The sequence below is a fragment of the Sarcophilus harrisii genome, chromosome 4 (assembly GCF_902635505.1).
Source record: "Sarcophilus harrisii chromosome 4, mSarHar1.11, whole genome shotgun sequence".
Lineage (NCBI taxonomy): Eukaryota > Metazoa > Chordata > Mammalia > Dasyuromorphia > Dasyuridae > Sarcophilus > Sarcophilus harrisii.
The window spans coordinates 87,397,421-87,413,592 of NC_045429.1; positions in this window are offsets into that span (position 1 = coordinate 87,397,421).

Below are 16,172 nucleotides of genomic sequence, written 5' to 3' on the forward strand. Positions count from 1 at the left end.
CAGATTAAGAAACTGAACCCAATAAAGGTTAAGCACTTGATCACCCAGGTAATAAGTGGAAGAAACTGACCTTGAATCGATGACCTATGACTTTAAATCCAGCACTACACAGCATAGAACTACTTTAAAATGTGTTAGCTGTTTTGTCCTAAAATAAATAAATAAATAAAAATAAAAATCCAAGAAATTTCTTAATTTTAAAATGTTTTTTTCAGCCATGTACTTTTAATTTAGATTTTATCAGTTGCATTTCTAACAAAAACTATTTCTTCTATTCCTCCTTTTTCTTTTTCCAGGAAAAAATTTACTGTTTTTTCTTTCAAATATCATGGATTAGCTATATTCCACTAAAGAAAATAATAAAGCCAGGCTGACTAAAACCCAGTATAAATGCATACTAAGCCCAAGTCTTTTTTTTTTTTTTTTTTTTTTTAATTCATCTTCAATTTGCTTACTATCATTCTTGGAAAGTGTTACTTTGAACTTCCCTTCCTCTCCCCCTCCCCCGCCCCCATTCTAAGCTGATGAGTCACATCCTACTTTAACAAAATAGTTGAGGTCATTTAACATAAATTCCTTCCTCCCTCCCTCTTTCCCTCCTTCCCTTATCTCCCTTCCTTCCTTCCTTCCTTCCTTCCTTCCTTCCTTCCTTCCCTTTCTTCTCTCCTTTTCTTCCTTACTTCTTTTTTCTTTTATTCTCATTCTTTCCATGATTGTCCTTACTATACTTTAATTCTACCCTTAGGCAAGATTCTTCAAATTAACCTAGTAATTTTGCTTTCTCAGGGAACTATTCTTCCTCATGAATCTTCTATAGTTCCCTCCTGCTGGTTCTGTTCCCTTAGCCACTAAACTTGTTCAAACTGAATTCAACTTCTTTATCTTACAAGATAAGACATATCTCTCCTTGACACATCTACTCTCAAATTATTTTTCTTTCTTTCTTGTTAATCATAGTTAAACTTCCAGAAAAAATTTGCTGTTTCTTCATTTTTTGCTACTCTTGATTGATTATTTATGTCTCAATCTCTTGCCATTAGACTTGAAACTTCCACTTTTATTATCTTTATTTATGCAATCTTATTTTAACTACCCTAATCCCACATTACTTACCTTCAAACCTCTATGCTTCAGCATAATGCACACCCCAAAGCATGCCTTGCATATTCCAAATGCTGTTCCATATTCTTATGTAATTGTTACATCTGAGTCAGTTAGTGTACCTGGATTGAGATACAAAGATTCATATGTATCTGGGAAGGCTATTCTCTAAAACTAGCAGAGATCATCTCTACTATACTCTTACTTTGTGAATAATCTCAGGGCATGAAGGTCAGTCAACCTGATTAAAACTAGGGTAATCCTAATAGTCATAGCCACCTTAAATACCTAGATAATGTTGATAAACAGACAATATACAAAATAGATATCTTTTTTTTTTTTTAACTTGCTAGATTTCTTTGTTGTCTAAAGTCATTTTCAGTTATGCCCTATTCTTTGTGAATTGATTTGGGTATTCTTGCAAAAGCTATTAGAATGACTTGCCATTTTCTTCTCTAGCTCTTTTTACATTTGAGGAAACTGAGGCAAATAGGGTTAAATTATTTGCTGAGAATCACACAGCTATTAAGTGTCTGAGGTCAGGTTTGAACTCAGGGAAATGAGTTCTTGACTCCAGGACTGACAATCTGCTCACTTTACAACATAGTTGCCTTGTTAAATTTCTTTTCATTCAAAATATGATACAGTTGTGATTTCATCCAATGAAGTTTTCTCCCATCTCTCCATCACTAAAATTATTTTCTGTAGAACCTTTCATATAATATTTTGCAGTCATATTACTATTATAATATACTATTGAATATTATAGTTATATGAGGTTATAGGTTATCCTTCTCCTTCATCTTGAATATAATAAAGATGGGTGTTCAATCATAATTAGTTACATCCAATATATATAATTTGTAGACAAAATAAAATCTCAGAGGTTAAAGTCATTAGCAAGTAAAGCAAATAATAAAGATCTTCCAATAGAGGTCACATTTAATTTGGGTCTTATAAGAGAGTCAGGCTAACATAGTGGACAATGAACTATGACTTTAAAGCCAAGAAGTGGATTCAAATTTGCTTCTTACAGATACTGATACTCTGTCCCTGAAAAGGTACTTAGTCTCTCTCTGCTATATGTAATTTACTTTTTAAGACTAAATTTCAAAGGTATCATGGTGCCCTGATAAAGGTGATACACTATTAGAGTCCCCCACTCAAATGAAAACATAGATCTAGTCCTTATATCTTAAACAAATTCAGAGAAACAGAGTCAAATGTGAGAACCAAAGCATTTTAGGTGTAAGAAGCAAGCAGTTTAAATTAAGATGATAGAATGTAATATTTGAGAAATAGCAAATAACTTGATGAGGTTTGGCACACGGCAAGTAGTTATGGGAACCCTTTTCTGTTTGGCACAGGTCCTTCATAAACAAATTTATGAACCTGAAAAGTTAAACTGACAAAAGAAGTTAATTATTACAACTGAGAAGTCAGCTTTTGCAGTCTGACTTCTTTAGTGGCTGGGTCCTGACAGAGAAGTAGAGATTTAGCAAAGAAGTCCTGACAGAGAGGTAAATAAGGGAAGGGTTCTGTTAGAGAAATAGGTGAGAGAGATAAAGAGGGATTAATAGGAAAAGATAATGTCTTTTCAGCAGGCAGAGGATAGCTATTGTAATGCTGGAGAAACTGAGCAAGACAGAGATTAGAGAGCAATTTAATAGTTCATTAAATGGAGCGATTTACTGGGACTAAATAATCCATGTTTGGTCCAGGACTGAACAAGACTATTGTCTCAAAGAATGCAGCCCTGAATATCAGACAGCAAGACTCTTATAGGATAACAAGAACAATGACATAATGGAGGAAATACCTGGATGGGGATAACCTAATGGGGGGAAGCACCTAGGATGACATAATGGAGGGAGATATTGGACAGATTACCAATATTCTAATGATGTCTAAAATGGATAGACCTTTATCCTGTCAAACATTAAAAAGGAATGATTATAGCCTAAAGATATAAAATCTTTATCTCATCAAACATTAAGAGGGAAAAGTTATAACCTGAGGCAGAATAACTAAATAGGACAATTAGAGAAACTGGGTCAGGACATTAAAAGGGAACTGTGGCACAACACTATGCCAAGGAGAGAGATAAAGAGATTCTTTGGCATGATTCCTGCTTTTGGGTCCTCTGCAAGGAATTGAACTGAAAGAAGCTTGTTATATGGATAGCTCTTGGTGGGGGCTGGGAGCAGTTTGAGTTGGAATCAAAATAGAGAATCTTCAAATTGAATGAGGGTCTCTGAACTAATCTCCAACTCAATAGATTGGATAGAGATTTCTAGTTCAAGCTAAGTAGGAGTGGTCCTGGACTCAACTAGTCTCACCCAGATAACAGAAGGAAACCACTTTATCTTGATTCCCTGGCACAGATCTCTCAGGAGAGAGCTTCACTGAGGGAGTTTCCCAAGTTTTCCCCCCAAAGTCCAAGAGAGAGAGTGAGAGAGATTGCTTGGAAGAGAGTAAAAAGAGTAGGCAACCTGAAAAGTTAACAAGAGAATAAATTGTGATGAACTTTGTATGTCAAACACTGAACTTCATAATTGATATTAAATGCAATATGCATTAATTAGAGAATATTGAGTAAAAGAATGATAGGACAAAAATACCTTTAGAGAAAATTATTATAGCTCAGCACAGAATGCATTTAAAATCAGATCAAATTTTAGAGATTATCAGTTTCTGTTGTAAAATCTGGAATACTAAGAGTTATGGCAAATTTTTGCCTAAGGATATACTGGCCCTATTAAGACTGTAATTTAAATTTAGCTACTCTCATTCAAATTTGATTCTCTACCCCTACCCTTAGCCCCACCCTTACCAACAACTACATCTCTTTTTATCTCAACTTTCATAATTATCTTCCGATTAATTTTTTTGCTTTTAATTCATCTCTTTCAGATTTACCCTTCCTAGTTCTATTTGAAAAGTCCTCCTAATATATCCTAATATAACATTCTGGGATTAATGTGATCATTCTGATTATATTTTGTGGCTGTTATTGTTGTTCCTCCTTCCTTTTCAAAGAGTAACAATGACTTCACCTTGATTTGTGTTTGAATTGGATTTAAGTGAGAGAGTCTCACAAAGTTCTTAGCCTTGCTCTCTCCTCCAGTCATCAAAGTCCTGTGGCAAGATGACTGGCAATGGTTCAAGATATAGTGGGTGGCCTTGACCTTTCTAAAATTTTCAATTAACCAACACCCATTCAATGACTAAAGGCTGGATAAAAATTGAGACAAAAGATAGTCTACTTTCCCAATATAAAATTATCAGTCTGGGAGGCAAAGATCCTCAGAATTTCTGGGCAAAACGAAAGAAATTGCTATTTATACTCATTTAGGTTCTTGTTTACTTCTGTTTTTTTATTTAAAACCTGTCAGTAACTCCCCATTTTTTAAATCAAGAATGTAAAACTTCTTGTTCTTGCATTTAGGATCCCAACTTAATTTAACTTCTCTCTACCTTGCCTTCCATCTCTCATATTTGAAATGCATTAACCCATATATATTTAGGGAAATCTTTCCTTTCCCCCAAGATAAAACTCAGGTGTCATTTCCTTCAAAACATTTTTCCTGAAACTCTTTTAGACCCTAGCTGAAATTTATTTCCCCATGCTCAGTTTTCTCATTACACTATGACTAACTTGTTATGTTCATGTATTATGTACTCCATCTCTAACCCTATTTTATTGTAAGTTCTTTGAGAGCAGGGTATGCATGATATCTAATTATATCAAATTTTAAATCTCCAGGATAAATCATAATGCATCTTATAAATTAAACAGGAACTTCATAATTGTTTTTAAAAATTTGTTGTTGTTGAATCCAGGCTCTAAATATCATTGTATATATAATCTTTTCAGTAGAGAGAGGTGGTGTATGTATCTCTACCAGTTGAGAGCACAATTTTTCCATATCTTTAAATCTGGTTTTATTTTTGTCCATGCCTTTTCATAACAGAAATATAGAACATCTATCCAATTCCCTAAAGACTTTTTTCTGTTATTTTCATTTTTTTCATGGATAGCCATGAAATTTAAAGCCATATTCTTTGTACAGTGCTATTCTTTAAAGTCATTGTGAATGAAATATAACTAGACAGAGACTTCTTATGAGAAATATAACAACCCTCTCATTAAGGGAATTGTTATGTTTTGTGAATGAGAGTACCTTAGAGGAAATCAGAGAGTTACTATCAACCATATTATTTTGTAGTCAATAAAACTTGACTTTTTCCAAAGTCATTTTTATTATCAAAGGACCTTAGCAACAGCAAAGTAGAACAAGTATCATGTGTGCCTGACAGATGTGAGAATAAGATGACATTTTGCAATAGGTTACTTTTATTTTATGCCATACCAACATAGGCTTAAGGTCAAAAGACTGGATGTAAAACCCTTTGATTATGGTCAGGAACAACTTGTGTGACACAATTTAATCTAGGCATGGGTTATTGTTGTTGTTCTTCTTGTTGTTTTTCCCCTTGGGTGGCCCATATCCTTTGATGAAATTCGCTCAACTACATTTTAAAGGAATCAATCTTAAAATTATAGAATTAGGCTATTTTAAAAAGCATTAATTTATTTCAACTTCAGGACTCTGCATACCTAGCTGTCCTAGAAGATAGAGTTGCTATCAATGATTCTCATTTTATAAACAATTTAAAACAAGGAAAGATCATAGAGGTTTCTTTATTTGATCAGAAAAATTTCTGGCAGAACAAGGACTAAAATCATAGCCCTTCTTTTGATTTCATGAATAGCTCTTTCTACCAAATCATAATGATTTTTTGTAAATACTTAAATAATGTACAGAACTCTCAGTGTAAAAATTTCTTACACTCACATAGATTAAAGATGATTTAGGACACTAAGAGGTTAAATAATCTTCCCTTGGTCATGTAGCTAATATATGCCAATTTTCCCCTTTTGTTCCCTTCTCTTTTTTTCCTTAGGTAAGGGAAGGTGGGAGGGAATAGAAATTAATTCTTGATAATAAAATGCATTTACTTTTAAATTTAGAGGAAATAACATCTTTCAAAATTTATTATCAACTAGGATTTAATTAATTTGTGTGATGTTAGCATGTATAATATCTAAAGTCAATTATTTGCAATTGTATGGCCAAAAAAAAATCAATTTATTTCACTTTATTAAATTGACTTTTTAGTATAGTCAAAACAATCAATATGGTGAAAATGATCTATTGGTTATACCTAAATGGTTATATTTTCTACCAATCACAGGTGAAAACAGTTACTACATTGTGATTTAGAACTTCTATATATCCTTGGTTATACTCAAAAGAAAAATCTCAGGGAAGATGAAACACTATCAAGTATATCACTTCTATCAGAAAGGTTGGGTAAGAAGTATATCCAAGCCAATCTCTCTTTCAACATCTTAATGCATCAATGGATTGGCCAAATAAAATAAAGAACCTACAACTGAAAAGAAATCAATGGAAACATAGGGAAAATTACCATTAAAGGTAAAGAGAAGAGATGAAAAAAATGACTATATGAAAAAGAGGAAGCAAAGAATATATATAAAAACCATGGAATGAAATACATGGTAAATTTTCAGAAGAAAGACCACCAAGAAGTGAGAAAAAATAATAACATTTATTTGGAGGAACAAGGACTCTGGAATATCATGGGGAATACTGGGGGAAACATGGAAATAAAGGAGAAATAAATTCAGATCTCATACTCTGTTATTTACTTATAATCATCAAAATTCATTATCTGGTACCAGTTAAAAACAGAATTAGAAATTAATAGAATAGACTAAACAGGAAAACTCAGAAACAATTAAACTCAATAATTTAGTGATTGACAAATTTGAAAATATTAATCACATAAGAGATCCTTACTTGGCAAGACATTTCTAGGGGAAAATGGAAAACCATCAAGTAGCAATTAGGTTTAGACTTGTATCTTACAAATCTATTACAACAAAATCAAAATGGATATGTAACCTAAATACTATCCATTATTCCATTACCAAAATAGAAAAAAGCAGAACAGGAAGCTTTTAGGAGTTTGGGGCAGGAGGTGAATTTTTAACCAAAGGATAAAAATGATCACAAAAGAAAATAAATGATTTCAATTATGTGACATTGAAAAGATTTTGCCTGAGATAAACGAACACAAGGTTAAAAAAAAAAAAAAAGAAAATGTAAACAGTAAAAAATATTATCCAATATTTCTTATAAGAATTTCCTTTTCAAGATATATAGGAAACTAATAGAAATCAAGTTTAAGAGCCCTTGCTATAAGGCAAAGTTAAACTTTGGTCTATGGCCCATGACTTTCTGTGAAAGAAACTATAACAACCAAAACAACAGCAATAACAACAATAAAAATAGCAATAATAAAACTACTCAACCATCTCAGACTCTTAAAACAAAACAAATCATTCTCATTAGAATAATCTGCATTCTGTTTATTTTTCTGATTATTTTAAAATGGTTGTTAAAAATACAAACTATAGTGATATAATGGTATGAAGTAGATGTATATGTATACATGCAGTAATGCTTATTGGTTACAAATGATCATTCAAGTCCTTAAATTAACTCATTTTTGAAAGCACCTTGAATTGAAAGGCAACTAGGAACCATTAACAACTATTTCTTACTGTCAATAACATGGTAACAAATTATGTTGTTATGTTTAAAAAATAAACATAACATTTTTTAAACATAACAAATAAATGCTTCATTTTTAAAAAATAAGTCAATAATTAAAATTATTGTATATTCATTATAGCTTTGGGTCAGGTGAAATGATGACAAAAGATATTTAAATGCAATATCAATGTATTATTTACTTTAGTTATACAATGAAATTCATTAAATAACAAATGCTTAGGAAATAATCTGAAACCTTAAAATATCTTTATTTTACCTTTTTTAGTTATATTTTTCTTCATTTCTTGTCAAACTTTGCACCAATGTGTTAATTTTATTTGTAATATAGAAGACCTGATTATTTCAATGAAAAGGCATTTAATTACTATAAGAAAAATAGAAGTAGAATTAATTTCTGAAATAAAATTTAAGTACAGTTTAAATGGATATACTACCAGTGGGAAGAAAAGACATAACTAGAAACATGGGGAGAAGACAATGTAAATAGAGCATTTGGAGACAGGATATAAATGCAAAAAAGACAACTCATGCCTCTGAAGTTGCTGAACAATTTCTGTCTTATGCTGATGTCATCACTCTACTTCCTGGGACCTTTCCCTGCTGGTCTCACATGATGTATAATTCAGAGGCTATGTGTTTTGTTCCTTCAGTACATTATTCCATTGGTCTTTTGGGAGTTATTAAGCATTACTTCTCTGGTCATATGCTTGAGATGCTTCTCTTTGCTACCAAAGTTTCATCTGGAAAATTTAGTAGAATTTGGAAATCTTCATTTTGATAAGATAAGGTATAGAGACCTGAAGACTTTACTCTGATAAAGGCTTGGTGACAGTTACTTAATTGTGGCCTGAAGCTTTAAGTAAGCACACTTAGATTTAGATTGACCTTTCTTTTGTCAGTCTATGAAAGAGATGAATAAAATCTGTTCTCTCAGAAAACTCTCTGATTTAGGATTAGACATTCTTAAGATCATTTCTGGATTTGCACAAAAAATTCACTTGAATAAGAACAAAAATTAAACAATGTGAGTATAAAGACTATCCTCCACTCACCAGAAACAATCTTGCATTTTTTTTTCCAGCAGAAGCAAGTCTACCAAGTTTTCAACAATGCTATTTTTTCCCCTGTCTACAGAAGCTAATATAGGAAATGCAAATTTAGCATTTTATTTAATTTGACCCCTATACTTCAATTTTGGTGTTATTTGGTAAAAAAATATAAAAAATACTACTTTAAAGCAATTATAAATTAATTTTTCTGCATTAATAGATCACAATCCAAGGGTTCAGCATTTTATATAGCATTATCATATTATATGTGCCAGCATCTTATTTATAGTAGCAAAGTTGGTACTTAATATATTTGTTGAATGGAATCGCATCTATAAGAGGGAGAATGTTTTAACCTGGATAAAGAAAACAAATCTGAAGTTTTTATATCTTAAAAGAACCTAAAAATTGGGATCATAAAATTTCATCTTGGAAAATACCTGAAACATCATTTTACATACAACTTCACCTCCCACAATGCAGATATGTCCTACATTATTGATAGCTTATCCAGTTTTTGTTCTTGGAAAATATTTAGGACCTTGATTAATTTCCTTTCCTAGGAAGCAATTCTAGGAACATTTTGTTGTTTAGTTATTAGGGCTCTTAGAAAATACTTATATTTTTTACTTCTATTAGATTACAAGATCTCATACTTCTTTAAAACCTTTTGCTCAATTTTGTCCTAATGTGTGGGACAAGACCACCAGCTCAAATAAATCAAGGAGATTTCTCAAGGTAAAATCAGAAAGGAATTTTATTATAATCTTGTGAGAAAGGGCATCTCCCTTCCAATAAGCAGACAGATAAGGAGAGGCAAGGCCCAGTTAACAGATAAAAATTATATAGGGACCTGGGGTAACATGCCCAATAAGGTGGATCATAGCCAGACAAATAGAGAAATGATCTCACATTCTAAGTCATAAATGAGGAAAAACTTCTAACCCAACCACATCTTTAGGATTACTAAATTACCTTATATTGGAGTTTCAATGCCAAGGTTGCCCCAACTTAATCTCACAAAGAAAAGGGCTATATGGTCCCACACCTTGTAAATCACATGATCTCTGAAGAAAGAAACCTAGTCCTGGGACACAGCTGACCTTTACTCTATCTTTAGAACCCTGTCTCAATCTTGTGAGACAGCTTTCACAATTCATTTCATTGAATTCCCCCCTCTCTTTCAACAATTGAAAGCTTTTCACACCAAAGCTTATACATTTCTTCAACTTTCTGATCGACTTTATTTTCAAGGTCTGATATCATTCCAGTCTCTTCAGCACCATAAATCATACTAATTTCATGATTGCATCTTCTATCTTAATGATTTTGCACAAAATTTTCTGAACAATATTGATAATTAGTTGTATGATACTGGGGAGACATAACTTCACTGAGGGGCTATTAGGAGAATTCATAAAGCCTATCTCTAATAGAATCCTCCAAACAAAGACCACCAAGAGGTATTACAAGGGGCGGTCCAAGTTTGAATTAGAACATATGCTAATTTTCTAATATATTTGGTTATATCTTTTACCTGGGCAATAATCAGTATTTTCTCCTGGAAACAGTCTTTTTCAATGGGAATATTAATTATGAAATCACCTACATTTTCTTCCCTTCCTTGCCCTTCATTCTAATCATTTTAGATAATACAGATTGGGAAAAGGAGGGCCCCATCAAGTGCTATAAAGATAGCCTTCAATAGACATCTTATTGGTGGAGTTTTCTTCTTGGGTTCAGGTAGTGGGGCCACCTATCATCCCAACCAGTTATGTACCCCATAATTGAGTAGGTAAACTTTCACAAATAAAGATGCCTATCATAAAAGTCAGCTACAACAGAAATGCTAAAATTATAACCAAATATATGCACCTAGCAGCAGATAGATGACTGGGTCAAATACTTACCTATTTTAGGATTCAATGACCACATTTTTTGTTTTGAATTGTGCTCATGACTTCTACTGACCATTTGATCTGATTATCAAAACTTGCCATAAGAGGAAAAAAACAAAACAAAACAGGGACATCATTATAATAGCATCAAAACGGATTCTTCAAGCCTTGCCCTGAGTGCACATACATGATAATAACAATTATTACTCTTTACTATGCTTTCAAATTTATATTAATCTAAACCTTTCATGAACTCATGTGAAATTTTCACCAATTTGCTTAAAATTATCATGTCTCAATATGGTTATGTGACCCATTATTTTTTGCCAAGAGCCAAATGATTTGTTACTCTTCTGTCAACCTCTGTAAGTTACTCCATGTTGTAATTATCAATCCAAAATTTCTTATTAAATGTAAGATCGTTCTTACTGATTCCTACTACCCATTTATAGTATTCTAAAATCATTGGCTTCTTTTTTTTTTTGGTAATGAACACTTTGTTTTGTAATTCATTTTTTGGTAATGAACACTAGGTTCAGTAACCTATAATTTGTAGAAGTGATTGTTCTTGAATTTACAAAATAATTTCATTCATATATCTCTATTCTTTATATTTCTAGTTCTCTTTGATTCAAAAATTAGTATTAATATTTCATCAATTGTGTGTTCTGGTATGTGATGATTTAGATTTGAAATTAGAAAAGATCTGCCCACATATACAAAGCAGAAAGATAAATTAATAGTGGCTAGTTTTTTTTAATCTCAAAGTACAGAAGAATGGTGGTATTGATTTCAAAGTAATCCAAAATGTCAGGTGTAATTGACTGTCTATACCATAATAATTGAGTAACACAAAATTGAAAGCAACAAAATATTTCATATGGATTTCTATCTTTCAGTACATAATTGATAATGTATTTTTCTGCTATGAAACAAATCAAAAGTTGGCACCGTTATAGATTTAACTTTATCTATTATGTCCTTTCTCTCCCACTCCAATTACTTTGAGGGAGAAAAAAAAAAAAAAACAGTTTCATTACTCATTGCAATATTAAATTAACATAGTATTTTATTTCTTTGTCTTTCAGTTTTATTCAAGAAGTTTGGTGTTATTTTCAATGTTTTGTTATTAAAGGCATTTATTTGGTCTTGTAAAACAGGGCAAAATGAACAAAGACTCTTAAAATGATTTTTTAGAATACTAACAATATGATATTTTCACTAAGTAGCTAATTCTAAACCATGAACCAAGTCAAATGGTAGGCTTATCCTCAAAGATCATTTTCCCAAATGTTAATCTTAGTATCTTTGACATATAAACTTTTAATGGGATTTCTATTATATATTATGTATAAATGCTCATGTTATTAAACTAAAAGCATTTTTAAAAATAGAAATAATAAAGCAGCTACCTCTATGAATTATGGGATTAAGTTTAATTTTTTTTTTTTGATTTTATCTTAATCTTAATGTTCTGAACTTAAGAACAGGTTGTAAATGTGTATGTATACCAAGATAAATTAAACAAGTTTAGATAAAATTTTGATCAGATATTTTCAAATTACAAATCCTCACTAATTCATACTAACTATTGGTGATAAATCATAGAGGAGTGAGAGTTCACCTCAGCTCTCTTGAAGACATGGGTCCAAGTGTCACCTTTGACAAATGCTAACTCTGTGACTCTAGACTAGATATTTAACTTCTCAATGTTACAGGAAACTTTCTAAGATTATAAATTGAAAGCCAGACATAATCTGTATTGATGAAGGGGATTTCTTGTGTCAATGAAATCATAGGTCTGGATTTATGTATGGAACTATACCTATGTTCATCAATATGGGAAGTATCTGGGGTGAATAGGGGGAGGGGAGGCAAAAAACAAACAAACAACAACCAAAAAATCCTTTCAGTTTATGGAGTTCAACAATTAGAATAAAATGCATACTCTCATAAGAGTTTCCTGGGAAACAGACTACTGGGTTACTCGGGGTCACACATCAAGTATATGTCATCTTTATCTACATTTGGAATATAGTTACATTTCCCTGTGGGATTTTAGGATTTAGTGGAAGGGACTTAATCTAAAACACACAATATCATTACTTTAGAAATCAGAACACTGAGGCTCAGGTTGGAAATCACTCATTCAAGAGCATCATGGTCACATGCAGTATAGCTGAGAAACTAAGTATTATCTTTTGATTCAAAATTGAACAATTCTGCTTCAAATATAGCAAAACAGGTATAGGTGATTCACTATTGAAAAGAAATTTAATTTTAAAAGTTTATACTATTGAATTAAATTCATTTAAGGGACCATACAGTGCACACCCCTCTTTTATAGACAAGAAGCTGAATCCTAGAAAAGTTAATTAACTTACCCAACATCATATAAGTAATAGGTGACATCTCTGGTTCCAAGGCTAAAGATCTTGGGACTGAATCAAATCATCTATTCATATATTGCTATAAACATCTAAGTTGGTTTCTCCTGTATTTAAGAATTTACATTGGAGAGAATAATGAATTTTTTTTAGTGTTCTCGTGATAATATTTCATTTTTCCTGATTGTAAGTAAAAACAATTTGTAATATCTTTTTTGAGTTCTAAATGATTTTTAAAAATTAGCTGTAGGAAGGTTTTTTTTTTTTTTTACTGAAATAAAATAGATTTAGAAATTTTATTTTAAATTTGGGGCCTAAATAATATTAAGATCTATATGCAAAGGCAAGAATGAAATTCACATTATTTTCATTAATTTAGAAATTTTCAAAAGTTTATTCTCTCTTTCTCTCTCTCTCAAATTTATTCACATGTATTAACATAAACAGGTTAAATTGCTTGATTAATCATTAGCCATAAGTCCAAGGAGAATTATTGTTGCCGCTTCAAGAATTTAAAATTGCATTGTAAGGAGTGTCACTTTAGCATGGCAAAAGTAATACCGCCAAAAGGAGAAAGTATTTAGATTAATTGAGATTCATTCACTCATTCAACATTTACTAATCCCATAACTATATTGAAGATATTTGCTGGGTGTTAGGAATTCAATGATTTAAAAAAATGATCCTGAAGAAGAGATCATGAAATGCATTTTCTTTTTCCCCACTAAAGAGAACTGAGGATTTATTTGCTATAGAATACCAAATATGTTGGCACATATGGTTAATAAATTTTATTTACATTTTTTTTCTCTTACTAAAGAGGGATCAATGAAGGGGAAGGAGGTATTGGTTAATGATTTGGGTCTAAAAATAAACCAATCAACAAATCTTGGAAAAAAAAAATATCAGAAAATCTGCTTTTACCCTCACAACTCTGGGTTGTATATACTTACATGAGCAATATAGGATGAAAAAAAATCCTTCTCAATTGAGAAATAACAAATCTGGAATCTGATATTTGAAATAACATAGATTGTTTCATCATCATCATCATTGATGAGTCATTTCAGTCATGATTGATGCTTTAAACCTCTACTTTGGATTTTCTTAACAAAAATGCTGGAATGGTTTGTCATTCATAAGAAAATGTATTGATAAGCAAAATATTGATTACGTATAGATTTTCTTTATCAATCTTTGGACAGGTGTTTGCCTGTGCATATGTGTACATGACACACACACATATTAATCTGTTAATTATAAATAATTCTTATCTAACAACATTTCCCCTAAAAGCAACTTAATTGTCAGAATGGTCTGGGCCTGTTTCATATCCCCAGTGTTTATTCCAATAGAATTATAGAATCATAAATGTGCTCCATGACTAACTATAGATCAAGTATCTCTTAATATATTTTTAAAGTGAATTAATTAAGTATATAAAATGTGTAGAGGGCTGAAACTATTGAATTCAATGCACTGAGGGCAGGACTGCTGAGTGCTTGATACTAACTTCTGATTGGACGATACTCTATGGGCATATGCTTGGAAAATGGTCCTTTTTGCTATCTGTACTGGCTCAATGATTGGTGTACAGAGGATTGTAGGAGGGACTAGGGGGTGGAGTAAAGTTAACCAGGTTCACACTTTCCCCAGTAGAGAAGGCACTTGCAGAGATTCTCTTCCATACCCTTCACTTTTACCCCTAAAGACCAAGAATAAAGGTTAAGGACTTTTGCTTATCCTGACTCTGGCCTATTCTGGGGTGTCCTGGGTGGTAGCACAGACATTACAGAAATGGATATCAGTTTTTTTTTTTTTGTTTGCTTGTTTGTTTGTTTGTTTGCTTTGCTTTGCTTTGTCTTTTTTCCTCCCTAGTACCAATATTATAAAAGAACTCCGGTAGAGGTAAAGTTTTCCCATTAATAAATATTTATTACCAAAATTAAATATTATTGTATCTCCATAATAAAATTTACCAGGCTAACCACACTTAAAGCCTCTATTTATGCTGTTCTCCCTGTCTAGAAAAAAATAGCCCTTCTCCCACTTATCTATCTTTCATTACAGTTGACAAAATCCAAATAATCTAGCTTTAGTCCTGTGAGTTGTGAAATTTATCAGCCTCTGGGATTACGCATTCTGTGAATTTCTTCTGGCTTTCTTTTTTTCTGTTTCAGTTCTCTAAACCATAGTGGGCGTGGCTAGACTGATCTGTGTGAATATTATAGAGATTGTTAAATTGCCTTAGAGAGGAAGTGGAGATAATTGTGTATTACTGTCATCTGGAAATGTAAAAATAAGTTTCTCTAAGAGGACAAAAGGGCAAACATTCTAATAAAAAGAGTGGAAAGATGAGATAGGAAGTTTGAAAAAGCAGGTGCCAAGACTCATATGAGTGTTTGTGTGTGTGTGTGTGTGTGTGTGTGTGTGCATGGAATAAGACTGGGAAAGCAAATAACAGTATAAAATGTTAATAAATTATCTTATCTCACAAAATTTATGCCTTAAGAAATGTCTTTTAATGGCAATCAGCAGGCTAGTTGCTCCCTTGCTTTTTCAACTAGGTTCTTGACAATAACAAGTGCAAAGACTACGTTTTATCTGTCTTAGTATCCACAGTGACTGAACCAGCTACCTAATGTTGAAACTTTAATCATCTTTGACTTTTCAGGCTCCTTCCTCATTCAGTGTATATTGATGAGAACCAAATCCTATTGATCTTACTTCTGCAATATGCCTAATGTGCATCTCATTATCTCTATTCATACAACCATCTCACTAGTGCATCACTAGTTCCTTGAACTGCTGACAAGTCTACTAACTAGTATTTCAGACATTTTCTCTCCAACTCCTTATGCTAACCACCTTGATATTCAGGGTGAAGTATGGGATATTCAGGAAGAATTAGCAACTTTAGTATTGTTCACACCTAGTTCAATGATCTTTATTTATTTTTTATGGGTATATTCTTAAGTGGCAATATCATCAAGGCTAGAACATGGGACAGTGGAGAAAATGCTGAAATTAGAATTAGAAGTAATTGAGTTGAAGTATGCCTTCAGAAAC